We start from the raw sequence: 6,418 nt of genomic DNA, 5'->3' as shown, positions 1-6,418 counted from the left end.
TTTTGTTGTGCATCTAATCATGTTACAATTAATTATAAATGCCAGTATTTAGAATTGAATTTGTCAAGTGCAAGTTTATGGTAGTTTTACATGAATGCCCAATATTTTGTTTACCATTTACATGTTTTTCATCACTTAGATTTTACTACATCAAAGAAAACTAAGTAAAATGCTTAGTAATTCCTTAGAAATAGTAAGGGCTTTTGTAACTTTAACCTGTTTCTCTTATCTTAAGTGAAAAGTGGAATATGAAAACAAGTTTTGTTTAAGTAGCTTGAAGAAGTAGCACAGGTCATGGGCACAAACTAGTGACAGTTAGAACGCATGTTTTGTAGTTTCATCTTCCACTGAAAATCACATTGTGCACTGAAATAGTTTAACTTGAAGTTTATATTTTCTGCTGGACTAGAGTTCAGGGATCTCTCAGTCTTTGCTATGGAACAGGCTCTGAAGTCTTTATATCCCCAAATGAACTAGTGTTTCAGTATTATTTCAGCTGGCCTTTGCCTTTTTTTTCCCCAAGAAAATATTTCACCTTGGTAGCAGCAAAACATAAGAATCATCCAGAAATAATTGAAGCATATATGTTTATTTTAAATTGTTTACTCTTCCCCTCTTCCACATTTTTATTTTTTATGTGTGTGTGTCTGTGTGTATTTGTGTGTCTTTTTTTTTGCCTGGGAGAAAATTATTCTAAGAAACTGATCTACATTTCAGAAAACCATCCATTTCCTCTAAAATACTGCAATTCAGCAAATGCAGTAAGTAAATGCAGTAAAGTAAATTACCTGCATCTACACAAAACAGAATAAGGCAAGAATTTGGGCAAGAGTCCACAAGTGTTTCTGTCATAATGCCTTGTTTCAGCCTAATACGTTCAATTCTATCTAGTGGCCGGTGAATCAAATAATTTGAGTCTGTCGAACTCATTAACAGTCTTTGATAATGCTTTGATGGCAGACCTATACTGTCAATAATTAATATAAGCAACCTGAGTATTAACACATTCGGTTTTCAGTGACAGACAAATCAGGTTCAGGCACACTTAAAAGGTAAATGGTGAGACTTATGGGGAGTTTCCTAACATTCACGTGCTTTTCAGAGCATTTTTCTGAAGAAGCTGCTCTTTTTCAGGTCTGCAAAAAAAATTTAGAAATTTAGTATCAAACCTAGATATATTTCCAGTGTTTATCAGGTGTTAGATACCATAATTGCAATATTTCTTGTAGCTATGCAGGCAGCTCTTCTGCTTTTCAGGATGAAGTAAAACCATAATAAGGATGAAAATAATATCAGACAAACTCATAAGAGTTGGTTAAAAAAATGGATAAATACATCTTTTATTTTGCTCAAGGTGCTGTGTACAGCAGTACATTCATGTGGCTTTTTATTAAGAATTTGAGGAAAGCTTCCTAAGTTGAAAAATATTCTCAATTCTCTGAAAAAAAGACATTGTTAAAGAAATTTGTTTTCTTGAGTTATAGAGCTGATATGAGAATATGACAGAGTATCCTATTGCAAGACAAGGATGATGGCATAAGAAGGATGGCATGAACTACCAGTGGATTGTCAAACTGCACACTGACTTTCTCTGCATAGGAAACTGGTGCTTTGAATATTTTAGTTTTCTTATCATACCTTTCTACTCTAAGTATACCCATTAGTATTATCTCAGCCCCTCCCCCCTCCTCTCCCCTCCCCAACCCCCCAAGGTGCTAAATATCTCCACAGTTCTCTAATTGCAGAAACAACAAATGCTTCTTTGATAATCCAGCAGTGGGCTACCACAGCTACCTACAGCAATTGTGAAATATATGTTTGCCTGCTCTCTGTCCTGGCTCCAGGGCAGTCTAACTCTTCTGTGATTTGCCTAAGAAGCCTATCCAGCCTTATGACAACAGCAGCAATGGATTTCTCTCAAACAGTATTGCAGCTGGTGACTAGATTTATTGCCCCAAAATTTTAACCCTTACTCTGTTGCTGGGGTCTAATATGCAAAGGTAAATCCTGAAGAATTGTACTTTTCATTGGATTATTTAAGGCTGTATCTGGAATATATGCTGGTGTATAATAAAACTTTATTTCTGCAACAATTCAGAAAGTCCCAGCAAAAAATAGCATGTGACAACTGACAGTATCCTTTCTTCTTGCCTACTAGTGACTGTATGTCAAGATAACGATGCATGCAGTGTGCGTAAAGAACAGAATAAGCATTACTGGCAAGCTGTTACAAATGTGTAATATAGTGCTTCTGCTATAAAATCTTTAATGCATTACCCTTGCCACACCAGTCTGCTGTTCTGGGTGTGCTTGAAAAATTTCAGCTTGTGCTGCATTATGGATGCTGTGTAAATGCATAGTTGTCAAATTGCTGAGTAAGTACTGAAGGTGGAGGGAGTGGAAAGAAGGCTTGCTTGCAACAAACACCATGCTAAACAGTTGAGCTTTTATAATTTTTAATTAACTTCCTGATCTGTCATATTAGATCAGGATTATGTAGGCGGTGTTCATGACTCGTAGGCAATTCACCCCATTTCAGAGGTGTTTATGCTTAATCTTCCCATTACGTGAGAGACTATACTTGGAACTATCAGAGTGTCCTCATGCCATACAAGTGCATGGATCATAGATGCACCTGCAGTCAGCTTAAAAGAAAAAAGTGCTACTAAGAAGCTGATTAACCTTGGAAAAAGGCAGGGCTTGGAAGATAAGGTACAGCCCTGACCTGACACTGCACTGTGCTTCAGAGGGCCTGGACCAGCATTTCCATCAGCACAGTGTTGCAGTGCTCCACAGAAGCACAGCTTTGGAATACTGCATGCCTTTGTCTGCCGTACCAGATAGACCCGGCCCAAGTCACAGCTCATCCTGGCAAACCATCCCAGCCAGCAGAGTAGGCTGACTGCAGCCCTTTGTTAGCAAAGCACTGGTCATTTCCTAAGCAGCACAGAATGCTGCTGCATGCTTTTAAAAATTTTTTTTCCTCACAGCCACCTACATTGAAGGGAAAGGGATATATTTACATAAGTTGAATATGTGGATAAAAGGTAAGTTGATATAAGGATAAAAAGGAATAATTATCAGGACTCACTGTTCAAAATGTACACTTAATGTCAGGGGGAAATAAATTTAAAACTCTCCATTTTGTATTCTAGAAATGTCACTCTGCCTTCAGTCCATTTTGCAAGGGTGAAATACTGCTGAAGACACTGAAGTGGTTACTGACTGAAAAATGATGAAAGAGAGGGCAGAAACTGGTGTTTCATGTTTCCCAGAGGCAGAAAGGCATATGCTTTTTGTAAAATAAATGCTATTAAGGGTTTAACACAAACATTGTTCCATATTAGTGGAAATCCATAGCAGAGTGTGATGATTTTAGGCAGTAGACATGGAAAGAAACATGCAAATGATTCTAGAATTATACAGATTCCACCTGCTGTCTTGTCTGCTGAGACTGTTTTGTTAACTACTTCCAGCTATAATGGAAGCATGAAAGGGTTAATCTTAATACCTGGTCTTGGAAAAATATAGAATGTGACGGGGTTGTACTTCCGGCACAGCATGCTTTGAGGTTAGTTAGAAGTGGGGAGATCTGCTTCTCTCTTTTTAAGGATAATTTCTATTTAACTGTACTGCATTTCTATTCACCTGATTGGTTTCATTCCTATTAAAATTGTAAGGTTGCAGAACACTGTGAAACTAATTGGTCTGATTTTACTGTCTATGTTTAATGAATGCAGTGGTAAATGATTTGTGTAAATAGTTAAAGGAGTATCCTAGGTGCTCTACACTTTTTAAACCTGATTTTATTACTTATGAATAGAACTTTTCAAGTGTATGGGACTTTGGAATTCTTAGCTTTATGGAGAATAATGTGACTGATGAGAAAATGGTTATTATTTATTTATTTTAATTTCTCCTTTTTTTTTTTTTTTCTTCTCAGTGGCAAAAGGCATTCATTAGAATGGTTCTGATCATTTGTAGGAGTACAGAATATGCCCCAGAAAAGCACCTTTCTTGAATATCCATTTTTAGAAAAAATTCAACAATCTTAGAGCAGCTCTCTGGAGGGAGAATGCTCAGTGAAGAAGATGCTTGAAGAGTAGGCTTCCTGACAGTGTAAGACTCGTTGACTCAGTGCAATTCTGCAGGGTTAAGAAGAAATCTCTTATCCCACAAGGGATCTGATACAATTTCTCATCTTGAGTACTTGCAGTTTCTGTCTGAAATCACTGTTTCTTGGTTGAAATATTGTCTTTGCTTTCTTGATGTGACTGTTCTCTCATATAAGAAGCCACTAACTGTATTCATATATCCCCAGCTGAGTTAGATCCATTGAAAATAAACCAGTACAGATTCTCCTCCCCCCCCCCCCGCCAGTATTCATTTAGCAGTATTCCATAAGACTTCTTAGTTTGTCCAGTTCTGGTGTACTGCAGAAAATTTGTTTTATCTGCTCTTGGATAGTCACAGCTGGTAGATCATCATCTGAAAGGTTTGGAGCAGGTTGGTGAGGCTTCTCTTTGAAGATCAGGGGCTTAACTTTCTTCATTCTGAGCCAAGTGAAGGAATATCTTGTCATGCAAATGGAAGACAGGCATCGGTCCATACCACGTTTATTTCCAGATGTTGACAGTTAATTTTCAGTTTTTCTTTGAACCACAAATATTGAAGTGTGATCACAAGGAAAAAAACCTAAACAATACAACCTTGCAATAGGAGCAAATGACTTTTTTCCACCACTGAATACAAATCTGAAAGGTAGGTGTTTTATGTGAGGAAAAATGTACTTCTTATAAAATGTGAGAGAAGTGCTGTTAGAACTCCAGCTGTGGGGGATCTATTGCTCCTGGCTGGTGTCTAGGGCAAATGTCTACAGACTGTGGTAAGATTATGATGTCCTCTTGTATATAAGTCCCTTCTAGTATTCTGTTATCAGTAAAGCTACTGTCTTTCCACTTTATTTTTTACCACCTGACATGACAACTAAGTTTCTGTAAGGCAAATGATAAACATTGATATAAATTTATCTATTTCAGTAGAGCTGGACCAATTTGTACTCTCTGGAGGGATGACCTTTGGTACATGGATACATCACATCTTGCAAAATTTTATCACTGGCATTTTGATTCCTTTAACAAATGAGCATCTTGGAGCTGACCTTTTTCATGAAGCAAAATTCCAAGTATCACCATCAGAATATCTCACTCTCTAAAATAATGTATAGGCCAATGAAACAAACAGTGAAGTTATTAAATGTTTGAAAGAGAAAAGGAAGAAAAACCCAAATGTCATATGTCAAAACTGTTTAAAAATAAACAAAAGTTTATAAATATCTTCTGTGTACATCCAGGTATTTTCATCTGAAAGATCTTCTCCCTTACTTTTGATTCTTTAGAAAATCATAGTACATTTTCTGTATCCACACAAGAACTATGGATGTACTATTTATTTACCAGTCTAAATCTCTTCAGATTTTCACTGTGCAAAAAACATGTATTATTTATAATTTATTTCTGTTTTTTATGTATAACTTCTCATTCAGCCATGTATACAGAAATCAAGACAAGCTAGTCAGAATGCTCTCTGAACTACTTTTTCCTAAAGGCTTACCATGGACTTGACATGATGCTAGTAGGCTTCTGACTCTGTATTGTATGCATGTTGAGTTTAAGAACACTCATATCTTTGAAAGGAATTATTAATTTCATTGGATTTTTAATTTGGACCTAGAGGATTTCAGGTGAACTTCACGGGGTTCTTGTTTTTTTTCCCTTTATCACAAGCCATTATGTACAAAATCCAGTTAATTTCAGCGGGGATGAACACAGTGAGTAAGAAGGTGGTTTCACAGGTCATGGTTTTGTGCATATAAAACCGTGGCTATGAACTTCCTGTGCACCTATGGACGGTACAGGCCGTCATCTCAGATACTTTAGAAATACTGAAGTGGATTAGAACCCTTTTTTCCAGCATTTTTGACTGTTGTTTTACCTTTCTCCCACTCATACTTGTTGCCAGGTGTAGTGGGTTCGGTTTGTAACCAGGCAGAAACACCAATTTAGTGTAGTGGTTTGGTCCAAAATACTCATTACTGTTTATCTTCTGTGAGATAAGAATTAGGAGAAATGCAAAGCAGGCACCAAACATGAAAGAATATAAAGAAGTTTATTAACAGACCTAAAAGAAGGAAAAAAAAAAAATATACCATACCTTCAGAACTCTCCTCCTCCTCTCCCCTTCCTCCCTTCTCCCACGGACAATGTAAAAAGACAACCCTTAAGATGTTCAGTCTGTTTACCACTTCCATAATAACCTTGTTCAGTCCATTTAGAAAGAGAAGTCTCTTCTTGCTCGTGCTATGAAAACATTACCACAACAAGACAGCTGCCCACTTCCAAATATTGTTCAGTCCATT

At 36.9% G+C, this 6,418-nt stretch overlaps 1 long non-coding RNA gene across 1 annotated transcript in view; it reads left to right on the top strand.

Moving 5' to 3' along the window:
• Positions 1–2,822: 2,822 nt before the first annotated feature.
• Positions 2,823–6,418, top strand: part of LOC108446983 — a 16,537-nt gene continuing 12,941 nt past the window's right edge. Inside the window, exon 1 of the long non-coding RNA XR_001862328.1 lies at positions 2,823–3,047. This is a non-coding gene — a long non-coding RNA (uncharacterized LOC108446983). The remainder of the gene's footprint in view (positions 3,048–6,418) is intronic.

Source organism: Corvus brachyrhynchos, unplaced genomic scaffold, assembly GCF_000691975.1.
Source record: "Corvus brachyrhynchos isolate BGI_N302 unplaced genomic scaffold, ASM69197v1 scaffold22, whole genome shotgun sequence".
Classification (NCBI taxonomy): domain Eukaryota; kingdom Metazoa; phylum Chordata; class Aves; order Passeriformes; family Corvidae; genus Corvus; species Corvus brachyrhynchos.
The sequence above is the reverse complement of the archived record's forward strand: the minus strand, read 5'-3'. Positions and strand labels throughout refer to the sequence as shown.